The following is a 17,943-nucleotide window of genomic DNA, read 5'->3' as shown; positions in this document are numbered from 1 at the left end:
AAGGATCATTTAATGCAGTAAGAGTGTTCACACTTCAGCATGAGAATGTGGGGGAAGGTCTGTCAATTCTTTTAGAATTACAAAAAATCCCTTTACAAAAGCCTGCTATTTACCTACTTCCTTTTGCTGGCAGTAGTTAACAGCTATTTATAGCATAGAACAAGCTCTGATAGATAGACACATAAATGAAGCTCAGTCTGGGAAATATAGAAGTAGCTCTGTTACAGAAGGTGTGTTTAGATGACAGTGCTTCACAGTCCTGCCATTCTATCATAATGGCATGAGAAAACAACACCACTTCCTTATGTCTAGCATGACTCATATAAAGAGGACTTGAAATGTATTCTGGTAAGAAGGAATGAAAGTAAGAAAACAAGATCACATTTCCAAGGCAGGCCCCAACATCCCCCATTTTGAGGGAAACATTAACATTGTAAAAGAAGTACTTGGAGTGATTTTGAGACATTAAAATAGTTGAGAAAACAAAGATACAATGACAAAAAGATGTTTTTTTGAGTTCTGAGGTGGAGTTTTCCTTTAAGCACTTGGATGCAATATATATAGTTTCTTTTAAAGAATAGCATATGAAAAAAGTTACAATACAAGGTGTAAAAACAGATAGTCAAAATGAATGTCTTTGGATGAAAATAAGCATGCACATCATTTAACACATTACACCACACATTTGGTTGAAAGAAATGGATGCAGACATGTATTTATTATACCAATCAGATTGAATTATGTATCAACAAAATTCCCAATGTAAAAAAATCCACTAGAGACAAACTTGGGGTTATGCTGCTTAATGCTGAGTCTAAATCAGAAACTGCACTCACTGGAAGCACTCCTTACCTTGGAAGATGCTGATGTCTGTGCAGTCACAGAGACATGGTTCAAGGCCGCAGAGAGCACCCCAGCCATGCAAGGCTATACCTTCCACATGTTCCGATCTCAAAAAGAGCGTGAACGAACCAAAGGTGGAGGTGTATCCATCTTCATTAAAGACAAATACACCTCAAGATTGGTCAAACAGTACGACTCCCTAGAGCTACTCCAAGTCCAACTAACTGTAGGTAAACCCCCCTTCTATATAATTGTTAGCTATAGGTCCTCACCATGAGCCTCAAGTACCACTCTGCCCACCTGGACCTACTTGAGTCATTCATCATACAGCCAAACACCTTGGTCATGGGTGATTTCAACTATCCTTCCATCGATTGGGAGTCATAAATGAGCACAAACATCCTCAACCTAAGGTTTCTGGACTTTGTTACTACAAATGCTCCTGAACAGATAGTCTGCACCCCCACAAGGGGCTCGAATGTCCTAGACTTAGTACTCAACAACATAGGGGGTCTCTGCACCACCCACTGTGTGTTGTCCTTCCTGGTAAGGTCTGATCATAAATCAGTCTGGTTTGAAGTAATGATCATACCTGACCCCCCTCAAGAGCAAAAAGAATGAAAAATTTCTCCACAGCAAACTATAATCTCCTAAGAGATGGTATAAATAGTTTCAAACCCCCTGCTACCACTGTCAATAATGACTCCTATATAGAGGTGTACACAAATGCTCTGCATAAACACCTATACAAATGTATAGACTAGGCTCTACCTGAATGGTTCAAAACAATGTCCTCACAAAAAAACAAGCCACCCTGGTGGACATCAAGCATAAATAAGTTATACAAGAAGAAGAAGACACTAATGTCTAAAAACAAGAGGGAACTGACTCAGCAGAGGAAGGACAACTTCCACAGCTTGAAAAAGCAAATTAGATATCTTGTAAAGTTCTCTAAAGCCAATTACAAAGTTAAACTGGCATCCCTAGCTAAGGATAATCACAAGGCATTCTTTAGCTATGTCAGAAATCTAAAAGGGAAGGCCCAGCTTTGTGCCGAACTAGTACTGGATGGCACCACTCATGCTGACCCTGAAGACCTCGCCAACCTGCTAGCAGACAGATTTGGAGCAAACTTCATCCCCCTGTCCCCACCAGACATACCCCAAAGCATACCTGTCGTCAGTCCTCTAGCACGTATCACCAAACAGCAGGTCATAACTGCACTCTCCATGGCCAAACACACAGTCTCTGTGGACCAGATAACATCCCAGGCTACTTACTAAATGGTCTAAAATGGACCTAGTGGAACCACTTGGCACTCTCTTCAACCACAGTTGAAGACACAGTGTTTGTCCCAGCAGAGTGGAAAACAGCAACAGTAATTCCCTTGCACAAAGGGGGTCCCTCAACTGAACCAGGGAACTATAGACCTATAAGTCTATCCAGCCTTATCTGCAAGGCCATAGAGAGAATCATCATGGACCATATCAACAAAGACATAGGTGACCTTCAAACTCTTGACCTGACCCAATTTGGCTTCATTAAAGGTAGATAATGCTTATTAAACCTGTTGGAATTCTTCAAGAATGTTACCAAAGCTCTGCATGAAGGCAAAACAGTACATACAACCTATCTTCACTTAGCCAAGGCTTTTGACACAATACCCAACTCAAGCATCATTGAGAAACTCACCTAGCTGAGAATTAACTCATATGTCACTAGATGGGCAGCCAACTGGCTCACTGACAGAATGCATAGAGTCAGAGCTGGGGATTCCACCTTTACCAGCAGACCAGTTATCAGTGGTGTATCACAAGGATCTGCTCTGGGCCCCCTACTGTTTGGAATCTATTTCTCAGAAATCCAGGCAGAAACAGATGGCCTGTGGGCTTACCAAGTTCACTGATGACTGCAAACTGGGTGTAATCATTGAGTACCTCAACAATGTTGACATTCTACAAAAAGTGCTTACACAGACAAATGATTGGTGCCAAAGCCATAGACTTAAACTAAACTCTAAAAATACAATATCATCCCTTTTGTCAAATGGAAAGCTACTGCAAATTACAATATTAACAGTTCCCCCCTTAGCTCAAACACTGTGGTGAGAGATTTGGGAATACAGGTTGATAGCAACCTTAACTTCAATCACCATGTGTCCACACTGGTAAGGGAGGCCTTCTATGTTGCATAAATTAAGGGCATCACATCCAGAGCTAAGGGTGTTATAGCTCTCCTGTACTAATCCCTCATCAGACCACTAATAGAGTACAATACTCTATGTATCTTACCAGACACCTGCAGCAGCTGGAGAGACCTCAGAAGTTTCTCACCAAGAAAATGTAGGGCCTTCAGCACATGACCTACATGGACAGACTGAAGGCACTGTCACTGTACTCTGTGTCCTATAGGCTGCTGAGAGATGACTTGTGCCTGGCCTACAGAGAAGTCTCAGACCTTGCCCTAATGGAAATGATGCATATCCCCATGTCAAATGGGACAAGATTCACACACTCTAGAGATCTTAACCTAGCCTGCAACATTAACAGAACATGCTAGAGAGACAGATATGTCTCCCAGAGATAGCCACTCCTCTGGACAAACTCCCAATTCACGTAAAACAGAGCTCCTCAATGACCCTATTTAAGTGTAACTTAGACAACTGGGTGGGAGACTATACATTTACCCCAGTGGTGTCACCCATGTCCCTCTTGGATAAGAGCAGTCAGTGCTTATCATAGACTCATGTTGCAAATATAGACCATACAACACGGTCAATAAGGAAACAAGGGTATAACATTGCTAGACTTATAAAGGCCCTAGGGCCAATAGCCTAGTAACTCCTATGAACCTATGAAATCAGTGCCAGATCAGAAGTCACTACTAATCAGACTAATAAGTGCCAACCAAAAATATTCAGATGTGTGAGAGGGCAGAACTTGAAAGGAAATCAGATCAACCACACCATAACATACCACTCCAGTCCCTATAAATGTTCAACCAACACCAATGGCTGAAGGGATCTACAACCAAACACCAGTAGCTGAAGGGGATCTGCCAGTTGTGGGACCCCAGCCTGCCTGCTACACCATGGGGCAGCCCAACCAGAGAAAGGCCAAGATGTCTGAGCCTGCACCCCCACCCTAGGCCAAGCACACTCTTGTAATTTTAGTCTTTCAAGTCTGCCGTTCCACCTTTCATGGCTGCAACACCTATGTACCCTACCTACCATTTGCTGAGGAAGACAAAAACCTGAGAACCCTGTTGAAAAAACAGGAAATTCATTCCCAGCCCCTAATACGATCACCCTGATGGGTCAGCAAGCACCTACCTATTGTTATCAGTCAGCAACTACCACTTCTCAACTTGAGAAATCTACACCTTTTCCTGCTTTTACAAGGAAGGGTGACAGGGTGTGTATTCTGCTTTTTCCTGCTCTGCTGTTGAAAAGAGATCTTGCCTGGCTACCTGTAGCTTTTTATATTTTCCCTCTACCTACCCAGCTACCATAGCTGGCTTTAGGCACCAGCAAACTCTACAGTCGCTGGGGCTACCTCTTGCTGTGGGCCCCAACCACAGCAAGTTATCTTATTCTGATATTTTGTAAAATGTCTGTCAAATCAACAAAATCTAGTACAGCAATCTTGTATAGTTAATAAACGAGGTGGGTAATAATAACTCTTATTTATATCTCCTTTAAAATACAAAGATATGTCTTGTTATAGTAACAGTGTTTTATCAAGTAACAGACTTCACAATTCCATTAAATATTTTACCACTGACATAGTGCCCTTGGATTAGTTAAACCATGCTGGTGGGCATTCTCTACACTAAAACTAACATAGCCAGCTTTAAGTACCTGCAATACCCATGACTGCAGGGGGTCTCCCTTAATCATCATTGACTTTGTGGGGGCCCACAAAAGTTTCTGCTGGCTGGAGAAGGAGGGAAAAATGCATTAATTTCCTGATTACGCTGTTTAACCTGAAAAGGGCTGTGATATGACCTTGTTAGGGTAAAGCTGATAATGAACATGAGCAGGGTAAGCACTAGAGAGTTCCAAAGCCCATAGTGACTGATCTCAGTGCAAACTTTGTATTTCAAGAAGAGCTGATGCTGCCAATATTCAGGGATGATTTTCTCTATAAGGGTTTTTTTTAATTCTGGCAGAACACCAGATACTATAACTTTCAACTTCTTTGCTAAAGAATTTTGAGCAATGCCAAAAATAATAGCACAGTAAAGGTATAAAATCAGGAACCCATTTTAAATATTACTTTTAAGTCACTTAAAAAGTTATAGTAACACCTTTTGCATCCACATTCATTTTTTGGACAATAAGAAGTATAAAACTTTGATGCTTGGATTTATTGAGTGCCTCTAATCCTGAATGATTTACCAGCAAATCCTTTTATGAAGGGGCAAAATTATGAGACAAAATCAGGGAAGATCTGTGAAATCAAGGACAGTGACAGGTATGTATTACTCCTCAATAAGGTAAATAAAAGTAACTTACCCCTGCTGCTGTTTGATGACTACCCCTGCTGCTGTTTGATGACTACCCCTGTTGCTGTTTAATGACTGCTAAACAGCAGTCACTGGTCTGATGTGGCAGCACCAGTGTAGTACAATGCATTGCTATTTGCTAATATAAGTACAAAACTATTATTACTATGGAGTATGTGTTTGTGTGTAAAAAAAATATCATACATTTTTATTTGTGCACACACCCAGTAATGTTGGGATACATGCATTATTCTTCTGGGTATAAGTAAAAAATGCAGGTAACAAGTCATTATATTTCAAAAGTAAGGCACAAAATACATCACAGAATATTCAGTTACTTAGATCTTCCAGCAGTCTATTGGCCCCACTCCCCAGACTGTATAAATGAGTACAGGGGACCCCCTTAATCTTCCTTGACTGTGTGTGGGTCCCATAAAAGCTGTTGCTGGTTGGGGAAAAATGAAGAGAAAAAATGTATTAAGTTTCTGATTACACTCTTTAACCTGAATAGGGCTATGATATGACTCTGTTAGGCTAAATACGTTAATGGCCTCTGCTATCAACCAAACCCATTCTAAAACCAGCCCAACCCAGATGTGTATGTGTGTGTGTGTTTGTGTGAGTGTGTGTGTGTGTGTGTGTGTGTGTGTGTGTGTGTGTGTGTGTGTGTGTGTGTGTGTGTGTGTGTGTGTGTGCATACAGAAAATTGCTGCAGGTTATGCTGGAGTTGTGTGGTTATTACTATAATTTTTATCACAGTCAAACCTTAGAGGTGAGCACAGGAGGTCATCATAGCTTGTGTTTAGGCTAGGGACAGTGTGGAAATTGTTTCTTTTACTTTTCTCACAGACCTCAGAGGTGTCCAAAGAAGATTACTATAGTTTGAGTAGGGGCCAGTGAACTGTCTAAATCACACACCAAGCACAAATACAGGTGGCTGCCTTTGGTGTTAGGGGTGAGGAGTGAGAAGACATGCTATGTATGTGTATGTCAGTAGTTACTTGAAATACATGACTGTGGCAGTTTGAACCTCTGATTTCATCCCAATCTAAAACCAGAGGGACTCATAGGCAATGACTGTCTTTTTTGTTGGAGGAGTGTAGGAAGGCAGGCAGTATTCCCATATAGGACCTGTGTATCCTCACAACAATTGTCTTGTTAGTTTATTGTGAGCTACTAGTTTGTTAGCACTGAACATTAAGCCATGGGTACAACTAATGTATTCCTTGAAAGAAAATAAAAATGACTGAAATTCTTGTCTTATGCATGAATTTTGTTCGGGTAACCATTAGATTAAAAGTTTGGGAATTCTCTAAAATGCACCCCACAGCATCTATAACCTCTGCGGCTTCTGGGGCCACTGGCTTAATTGAGTTATTTCCTAAATGGTTATTACTGTGCTGTCTTAGTTGGGAAATGTGTGTTGAAAGAATGCAATGTAAAAGTTGAACAGCAACACACTGAATTACTTTCCTTAATCATAATTTCCGTTCAAGCCATCACTGGATGAAAATGTTGTGCGAAAAGAAAAATAAATTTAAAATACACTTTAGAGCATATAGAAAGTTATGGCTTCTTGAAAAAGCTGAAGAGTAAGGCAAAATGTAAGAAAAGAAAGAAAAAAAGTAATGTGCATGGTATGGGGAGCCCAAGATGGCGGTAAAGGGAGGATATGTGTGTGTGTGTTGGGTGGGGGGTGCTGAAACAGTAGGGAGTACCGGGGCACCATTTTACCTAAGTCCAGCCCTGTACACAGAGTTGTTGTAATGTATCATTGTTGCAACTAAATGCCAATAACTGTGAATGTCCCTTTGTGAGATGGGCCAACATATGTGGTACATAGGCCTGTTGTAATGTAAAAGCATTACAGCTACAGGTCAGTCTATGCATACTACACTTAAAAGTTTGCAGCATGAACTAAAATGTTGCTAAGGAGAGATGGCAGGGACAGGGTGATACTTAGACTGGAAGTGTCCAGAGGGCCCTTAACTTCAAGTTTGCTGGGAGGCCCCAAAATGCTAACACTGACCCAGCCAGCTACCTTTACCCCCCCCCATCCTAACCAACTTCCTGCCACCCTCCCCCCATCTTATGCATGTTAGTTATTTTCCCCATGGCAATATATCTGTGTCTGCGATTCCTTGGCACGCTCTTATTGCCTTTGGATGAAAATAAGCAATCACATCATTTAACAAATCACTCCATACATTTTCTTGGAAGAAATGGAAGAAATGGCTGCAGCCATGTATTTATTATGCCAATCAGATTTAATTATATATCAGATCAGTACCAGATCAGAATTCAGTGCCAAGCAGACTAATCAATGTCAACCAAGAATATTCAGATTTGTGCAAAGGGCAGAACTTGGAAAGAAGTCAGATTAACCAGGCCATACCACTGCAGTAACTGTAAATGCTCATAGATTCATAGATCAGTACTAGGCTAACTGCCCTTGTGGGTCATTTTAACCCTAGCCAATTAACCCAGGTAAGAATCAAACCCTGCACCTTATGTCTGTATGGCAAATATCTTAACCATAATGCCAACCTCCCATCCCTACTTCAACTGACTCCAAGGGCTAAAGGGATCTATAACCAAACACCGACAGCCCGGTTACCATTCAGCCATATACCAATAGTTGAAGGGGATCTGTCACTTACAGGACCCCAAGCTGTAGCCCCCAGCCTGCCTGCTACACCATGTGGTGTCCCACCCAGAGAAGGGCCAAGCCGTCCGAGCCTGCACCCCTCCCCAGGCCAAGTACACTCCTTTGCAGTTTTGGTCTTCCAAGTCTGCCCTTCTGCCACAGGAAGATGGTTTGTCCTAATGTCATCTTTCCCTGCAAGCACAGCTGTCATCTTTGAGATTCCTTTAAGGTTTCCTATAAATAACTTTGTTCTTGAATGTGTCAAGTGATCTCCTTCACTTCTGTACAGTTCTGATGAACTGATATTGGTGTGGTGCATACTCAACCCCTCTAGTTCACTTAACTGTTGTCTAATGAATCTGTTGAGTCAAATTTCTAGGCCTTTCCACTGATTTGATGTTATTTTCTCCTTGCCGGACTGGTCTTATATCCAGCCACACAAGCTTAATGTTTGGCCACATCATTTGCCTGGACCATAGGCAAATTCTATTTTTTGAGGTACAACAAAGGGGGACTTGTTAGATTATTCCCCACTATATGTAATACTATTAAACTTGGCTCAGGTAATGACTCAGAATACTCAGAAAACTCTGTTAAAGCTGCTAGCTAGTACTTCTACTGCATTCATCTCCTTACCAGCCAATGAACCTGCATTTCTTCCTCTTTAAAACCCAGGTTCCACCCAGATTCACCCAATTCTATGGCCATATGGCACACGAAAAAATGCCTCAGAATCCACACCTCTGTTAGCTGCTTTATGATACCTGCTAAAGAGAATGCTGATTAGTTATCAAGATCTGACATATCTTCTGTACACTTGTAATCTCCGACCTACCTGCATTAACTCAATTTCTGATGCCACTTTGCATGGGCATGTTATGTGGCTCCTATTCTGAAGGAAGCAGCTGTTAATTTGCAAATATCAAGACTCAGCCTCATTATAACTTTTTTCAGGACTGCCCTGACTTGGTAACTAGATAATGGAACACGATCTATTTAACACAGGAATGGTACATTATCACTCAGATGCATCACCTGGTATTTTTTAAACCACCTAACTATATCCCAAACTGTATTCTTTGGGAACATAAGCTTTTGCCCTACTCCTTTTCTAAGCTAGTCCATTTTAATCTTCATCACATGAAGTCCTACCCTGTCAGCCTCTAGATTAATATCACTGAGCTCTAGAACCTATGGAGGGTTGTCACTCTTACTACCCTGCACTATCTCAGATATCTGGAACATGCCACAAAACGCTATTAAGTGTGCTGTCTGAAACAGCCATAGTTCATACTCTGAAATACATACCTCTCACAGAACTCCCCATAGCCATGCAAAATTAAATGGCCTGATGGGCTGATGCACATCTCTCCTGACCTCAAGTCTTGCCCAGCACTGGAGCATCTTTCTAATTGCAAATGATTGTGCAGTGTTCTGCCACGTCACTCCCTTTGGTACCAACTAATTGCTGCCATTTAATGTTGCACCTAGACATTCCCAAATTTTTTAAACTAAAATATAGCTTAATAGTTGTGATATAGGTACTGGCCATTTTACTTTCCACCCTGCATCAGCCCTTGTTTTTATAAAATACATTTCTTATAACATACCTGTGTACTTCCATGCAGTGCTTTCTCTATCATGCCTCATATCAATTTTTTGTCAAGTCATAAAGGTGTTGTGGAACACTGTAAGGCTTCAGGTCTGCTGTTGACACCAAATGCCTAAACCTGTCCAACTGAAAATGAGAAAGTGAGTCAGCAATAGCATTCTCCCTCATTGAATATACTGTGCTCTGAATGTTATGTTGCGCTGCCTGCATTTCAGTACAAACTACCTTTTTTCTGTCTCTCTTCTTCTTTTCCCACTGGTTCTATTTTCAATCAACCCATGTTCTCAAGCTTACACTTTAACCACTCTCCCATCCCTATCGTATGCTCTCACTCCCCTTCTTTGTTTATCCCTTTCTCCTTCCTACTCTACCTCCCTTTTTCATTGTAAATATATACGTATAAATGTATACATATATATATATATATATATATATATGTGTGTGTGTGTGTGTGTGTGTGTGTGTGTGTGTATATACATATATATATATATATATATATATGTGTGTGTGTGTGTGTGTGTGTGTGTATATATATATATATATATATATATATATATATATATATATATATGGTTTACAATCACATTTGTGAACTGCAGTCGATTGAGAGTGTCAGTGTCGAAATGCAGTTTTCCAATGGGCAGTTTTGCAAACCCAAATACATTGAATACACCACATTGAATGGGTAATGTAGTTTGAGTATTTGAGTTTGGAATTTTGAGTGAAAATCGCGGTTCAGTGAGGAACAGGGAATTAACCCATTTCCTCACTTTAGTGCGATTGCAGAGTTGGTATATATAATTTGCAGGGAGTGTGGGGGGTGCAGTAAAACTGATGTGCCGAGTGTCACGGTACATGTTGGTCATAGCTTGGTTGACTGACATCACCTCCTGGTATGTCGAATACATCGAACTATGGGAGTCGATGTATTCATTTTCAAGTTTGCTGCTTGTTCGCTGTTGTGGTTTTCCAGATTTTGGTTCAATGATGAGGATGGTCAACGAATGCAGTTTCAAGGTTTCAAAAGTAAACCCATATATATATATATATATATATATATATATATATATATATATATATATATATATATATATTTATATGTATATATCTTTTGATTTTGAAACATTTGTTTGACTGTAACAATTATGTTAACCTCCATGTAAATGCAGTTTTCTGTATTTTTACCTCTGTGTATATGCATACTTTCCTATATTCAAGTATTTTATATGTTAATTCCATGTTGATGTAAAATTTTTGGTTTTGTTAATACATAACCCAGGCTAAGCCTGCCATGGTCATTTGTGATCAGTGTCCTAACCCAGTAAACAGATATAAAAATGCAATAAAATAAATAAAACCTTGAAACTTCCTTACTTGCCCTATGTTGCTAGTCCCCCCCACAATACTTACACAGCTAACTAACAACTCTCATAGTGTGCCCCAAAACATATTGTACTTTTCTTGTGACTGTCATCCTGATGTAGACTGCACCAGCTAGACAGATGTTAGACTGTAATCATTACCATTTCTTAAATGAGAACTCTGCAAATCATTACCCATTGAAATACCTCCCCAAAACTGATGCCATGTTTTGTACCTGTAAATAGTTAAATCAGTAATTCTACATGCTAAAAGGCATAGTAATTCATGTTATCTTGTTCTTAATGTAACACTGGCTATGTGCCATTAATATAGAATCTACTGTATTCATCCTCTGAAACTTGTTAACGCTTCTTAGCTGCTGCAGAACATTGAACCACCAACTGTACTGGAAAATGAAGCAACACTCCTCTTGTCAAAACTCCATTTTGCTCCTTGAAATGCCTTATTATCAGTTACTCAGGCTTAAACTCAGTAAAGAGGCTTCATTGTAAACCTCTGCATAAAGAGTAATGCTGGAATGTTTTGTTGGGATAACACTATTTAGTTTAACCTTTCAAGGTACTGCTGCCAAACTGTAAGTTAGACTTGATGCCACTCTTTCAGTGTATTACTATTGATCATGTGGCCACTGAATAAACCCCAGATGTACCATATTCATATAAGTGGTGTCCTCTACCACTTGGTACCAGGATATGCCCAATCATGTGACACCTTTCTCACACTGGACCCTCCGATTTATTTATTTATTTATTTTTCTTCCCAGAATGTATAGGCCCAGCAAAGCCATTTCCTTCCAGGGTGTAGATCCAGCTCCAGGAGTAAATATGTCTGTGTCTGCCAAACAGGCCTCATGTAACTGCAGTTTATGACTAAGCCAAAGCCCTGCCAATCCTTTATCCTGTTATCTAGTTAACCCATTGTGACAAAAAGAGGTACTGCCAGCACAGCTAGCTGGAATTTTGTAAATAATTATATAGCATTTGTGAATATCAAACTAATTTATATAAGATGCTTGTGTTAAAAATGTATCAGAACTGTATGTCTTGTGTACATCAAACTGATTTCTACAGAAGTGTGTTTTGAAAAGGTATTTGTAAAGTGCTTGAGTTGGACTGTATCCATAGTGTGCCTACTGGAGAGAACAGAAATGTACATGTACTATTGCAACTGTTTAAATCTGTTTTAACAGGGGAAACTGGAGGGTTAACCTCAGTCCAGCAAACTTTAGAAAAATATCTGAAATTAAATCACTTTATAGTCTAGGCCATAAAGAGGCTATCTCACAGGTTTTAATACAGCCAGAAACATGAAGTCTGTACTAGGAAGCTTTCTGTATTGTCTTTGGGGTGAACTAATCACTACTCTGAAAGCATGGAGAATGCAATTGTTTTATGACTTCCAGCACCTGCCAAAGATCTGAGCAAAAGCCCTTGTATGTGTATTGTTATGGATAGGTGCTAAATACTGCCAACTGCCAGCAATGGGGGTTTTGCCTGGGAACTAGAAGTCAGATGACCAGAAATGATGTCATTCTGCAAGCTTTCCCAGCAGTAATATTTTAGATATTATTTTGAGAAGTCCCTGAGTGAGACACAGCATTCTGTACTCTGTCTTGGATCTGACAACAAGAAGAACCATTCACCACATTATCGGCCTTGCTCTGTTAGTAAGTTACTAGGGAACAGTATAATTTTCTTAGATTCAGACAGGAATATAGTGAAGCTTAGTTTAGATATTATTTTTCTTTATTTGTATGAGACTGCCCTCCAGTGTTGTTTTAAATATTTCCTGTGATTTTGAACTCTGATGTCACTGTGAATATATACTTTTTATTTTCTTGCTCTTTTATTATTTATTATTAAATATATTTAAACCTTTCATTGTGGTTGATTTTTGTAGAGATATTTACATTTTGAGAGTACTTGCATATTTATTTGTTGACACTGTGTGGGCCACTCCTAACAGTCTTGTTCTTGGTCAAACTACCATTTTTATTAATATTAATATTACACAGCAAGATTGGACACCCTTTGTTAAAGGACTTAAAGTAGCTGTCAATGGGGTTCTGGTGGCAGTGGTAACTACCTTATAGTCTGGGCAAAGGGGGGCATAGCTAGTAAACCTGTGCCAACCTTTCCCAGGTGTGTGTGTGTGTGTGTGTGTGTGTGTGTGTGTGTGTGTGTGTGTGTGTGTGTGTGTGTGTGTGTGTGCGTGTGTGTGAGTGTGTGTGTGTGTGTGTGTGTGTGTGTGTGTGTGTGTGTGTGTGTGCGCGTATACAAATCAAATCTCCAAGAGTGTGCATGTCATTTACTTGGGCAGGGACACAAAGCACTGGTTGGACAGAGAGAGTGTTGGAGGACTTGGCTGGGAACCCTGGCTAAGGACTCAACTCTATAGCTGTGCCAGTGGAGAGTCTTATTGGGGATCTGGAGATAGAGGAACCAGCCCCAGACTGACTGTGATCTCTGTGTGCTCTTAAGGGAAATTGCACTTGACGTAGAAAGCTGCATCTGGATATACTGTGTGTGTACCTGTTATCCTCCCAGTGAATGCCCCCCACAGGCAGTGGCGTGAATTGCCTCAGGGCCAAGCAGCAGGGGGCACTTTGGGCAGGGCTGGCATTTGATTGATTTTATTGAAAAAATTTTTTTCCGCTTTAACAAGTGTATCATCGGTGACTGTGCAGCACATCAAGTCTGCAGTGGGAACCAAAATGGACGTCGTTGAAGACTACATGCTCGTTAAGTCGAGGACTACTCAACTCAAGTAAGGTCCGGGAACTGAAAACGGATGGACGGACGGACAGACAGGATGGAAGATGGGATTTAACAGTGAGTAATGTGTGGAAGATGGGATTTCAGAGAGTGAGAGGTGTGTGTGTGTGTGTGTGTGTGTGTGTGTGTGTGTGTGTGTGTGTGTGTGTGTGTGGGATTTCAGAGTGAGAGGTGTGTGTCTGTGTGGGATTTTTTAATTATAATTTATTTCAGAGTGAGTGAGATGTGTGTGTGTGTGTGTGTGTGTGTGTGTGTGTGTGTGTGATGTAAGAACAATTGCAGAAGGGCTGGCTGCCTGACAGTGTGAGCATTCGCTTTAGATAATTGTAACTGTTAGAGTGCCTTTTTAACAGCAGGCTCTGTAGTTTAATTTACTTTTAAAGAACCATTGTTGAAGACTTGTTCAAAGGAAATTTATTCTTTTACTCATAATCAAACCTATTCTTGCCTCTAAACCTACACCGAGGGCAAGTGAAAATCCTATAGAATGGATCCTTAACAAATTCAGCATTTATAATTGCAATTCACTTAGAAGCAACATAAACAGATAAATGAAAACCATTAAATTATGTGAAATACTGCTTTTGTACATAATGAGTTTATTGGAGATAAGCTACTAGTACTAAATAGCAAATGTTTATACCTGTTTTGCTAGATTTTTTTTATTTTAATGGAATTATTTACTCCATTAATATTTAATGAACACAGCTGATACTGAATGTTTTGTGCCTTCTCTTATAACATGTACCACAAATCGTACACTCACTACAGTATTTTGTAGTATATATGTTTTGATAAAATATAGCTTAGACTCAAAAAATAAGGGGAACAAAAGAAATTGCAAGAAATTATACATACATGTTTTAACTGAAAAATGTCATCAGAATTTCCTAAGGAAACTTCCCTGAATTATAAAACATGTATTTCCTGATTGCATATTTTATTATATTCAATGATCTTACTTCACCTTTTGCTTAATCATTAAACTGTTCAAAGTTTTGGTAAAGGAAAACCTTAAAGGAGTATTCTTTCCCAGAGAAGTTTCCTTACGACTCTGAATGCTTTACAGCTCTGTACAATATCAGAAGGCAAACCCTGATAAATGGCAGTAGGTTGTCTGAAATTCATTCTTTCAGTTTTAAGTAGTTTATACTTGTTTTCAGCAAAGGTTAAAAAAATTGCACTATCAATATCTTTTGATCCATGGTTTCCTTAACACTAATCTATGAACTACATCCAGTTTGAATTCAGTTGAACCTTGAAAACATGTCATAAATGAAATGTTGAACAGTGGTTAAATCAACTAAAGTTCAAAGAGTTTAAGTACCAGTGAATAAACACAGCCATCACATGAAAATTGTGCCTTTGTTGAGCAGGCCTCTAAGTCACTTATTTTTTTCTGTAAAATGTTAAATTGCTGCAAAATTGCAACTCTTGTTCTGGGATGAACAAAACGTATTTGTGTAGAATGGTATTTCCCTTCTAACACAAGCAAGTTCTTGCAAGTTGCCCATGTTTTGCAGATCTCAGGATAAATCCTGAGTACATTCTGTATCCTGTTTATTATTTTCTGCTGCAGCTTGCTTGTAGATATGTTTTAGCATATATATATATATTTATACACACACACACACACACACACACACACACACACACACACACACACACACACACACACACACACATGAAGTCTTTCAAAATGCAGTTAATTTAAAGCTGACACTGGTGCCATTAATTTCCTTTAGTTTATGATGTCAGTCACTATATCAGTTTATCTGGCTACATTACTGTCTGCGTACTTACCAGCAGTTATGTATGTGTACATGGAGGCCATGGGAGACAAGTGAAGTATCCATATCCCTAAATATCTGGATTAGAACAGCAGCATGAAATGATTCTCTAGCAGAGTAGTTCCTTCAACGTAAGGCTGTTTTACAGTGAAGATTTAGTTTCTATATTACAGTTAATAGTTGCTGTGGTTTCAAGTCAGACTTTCCTGGTTAACAAATGTTAAAATAAAATGGCACTCATTTGAATATCAGACTTCATAATCTTTAGAAAGTGCATGGTGACACAAAAGCAATTTTCTAAGTGTATAAGATGGATATTTGAAATGTATCCCTATCTTTGGGACTGTATTCCCCCTGTTATTGGCTTCATCCAGGTTTTCTGCTAAGGTTGAGAGCTATGGTAAGAACTGAATTCACTGAATATGTTTGGGGGCTATATTCCCCATTACTGGCTTTGTCCTGGTGTTTTTTGCTAAGAGGTTGAGAGCTGTGGTGAGAACTGAATTCACTGAATGCTTGGGGGCTATATACTGTCATAGGTCCGTGACTATATGTGATTTCTTTGCCTTCGGTCATCTCCATGGCTTGGGTTAGGAAAAGTTTGCCTCAGGGTGCTTCTAACGTAGTTACGCCACTGCCCACAGGTGACAGTGGTGAGGATTGAGGCTCCTTGATTACTGGCCCAGAGGTGGGATATCCACTTCACATATTGGTTGGCAGTGGTGGGTCGTCACACCTATAATCTGACATTAAGGCCCACCCACTAAAGCTGAGTGGCATAATGTAGTGCCTCTGGATCACCTTTCTGCATGCAATGCAACAAAACATGTGAATAATGCATGATGTGATGCATTTATTTCCTTCAACTGAACATTTTTTCTTGTTTCAACAAACAAATTCCCCCCACTAACCACTGCTGGGCCTCAGCCATGTATCTGCAGCATTTACCCTACCAAACTATACTGCAAAAAGCTGATTACTGCCTTATCAAGCCTTCATTAATACACATCTGCCTACCTTCTCTACCCTTGTTCATCTCTGCTAAAATATTATGAATCTGGCTGTCATCAGTAATGAGAATACCTTCAGAGTCAATGAAACTGTTAAAAAAAACAGTCTCATAATCTGAGATCTCATCAAGAAAATAAGGGCCATATGACTTGGGAAATAAGCTCTAGCAGTTTTAATTCATACTGCTTTCCTGCATTTCTTGAGTTAACTATTCAAACTAAGTAGAAAATAATTTTAAGTTTGCATTCCCTTCTGAAAGTTTCTATGGTATATTGCACTACTATAAGCTTCTACCTTCAGACATATAAACTGTATCCTTGGTTTGCTGCAGCTTGCTAAAAAACAAGTACTAATATTATTATTGGTATTATTATTATTATTATTATTATTACTATTTCTACTACTACTGCTTCAGATACCATTCCAGATGAGAGCTTTGGTCTCCATTTACTGATTTGCAAAATCTGACCACTACAAAGTACAACTATGCTTGCCTACTGATCTGCTACTACCGTACACTGAAATGTCATGTGTTGGCTTAAGCTACTGTTATATGGTGTCAACTTTAGTTATTCACTCAGTTGCTAACAAAAAAAGGTGGACAGGTCATCAGAATGCATACCACCCTGTCCCCTGTCCTATGAAGTTCTCCAAACAAATATCTAATTCAAAGATGTTGATAATTTATTTTAACACTTATGGAGTAGCATTTACCATACAATAAGTTTAACAGTATACCTAGTAGGTCTCAACTTGCATGACAACACAGAGTTATACAGAAAAATAGATCTCCATGTAAATGCTAGACCAACCCTCCACCTTTTTTGTTTTTTTTGCCCTGTCCTGTCTACAAGTTTGATTTTCTTGTAACTCACTGAAGGCCATAGTTGGTCAATAATGCCAGATATTAGAGTTTCTTACTTCTTATTGCTCAGACAGTATACACTGATACAGCAATTGTGGTCCTATTAACTTTTAAGTACATTACATTGATACTTCTAAATTCTCCTGAATTTGGCTTTTGTTTCCCTATTAAGTTTGACTTTGCACAGAATTATTGAAAAAAGAAGTTGAAAAATACAGTTTAACTTTTCTACCTCAACATACAGGAACCTCTGTCTGCCAGATTGGAGATTTTTTTTTTATCATATACATATACCTAGCAGATTGCCAAGTAAATTTGGAGTACTGTTTGCTTCTACCTGGCTAAACTTTCTTGTTCTGTATTGCTGAATTCTTGCCACCAAACTGATGTGAATATCCAAAGACAAAACACTTGTATATTAGTGTATTTGCACATTTATAAACTAAACTTGCAAGAATATGTAAGCTAATAGTGATCGCAAGGAAAGGTTTACAACCCAAGGCATTTACAGT

The sequence above is a fragment of the Protopterus annectens genome, chromosome 13.part0 (genome assembly GCF_019279795.1).
Source record: "Protopterus annectens isolate FY-2018-M chromosome 13.part0, PAN1.0, whole genome shotgun sequence".
NCBI lineage: Eukaryota > Metazoa > Chordata > Ceratodontiformes > Protopteridae > Protopterus > Protopterus annectens.
The sequence above is the reverse complement of the archived record's forward strand: the minus strand, read 5'-3'. Positions refer to the sequence as shown.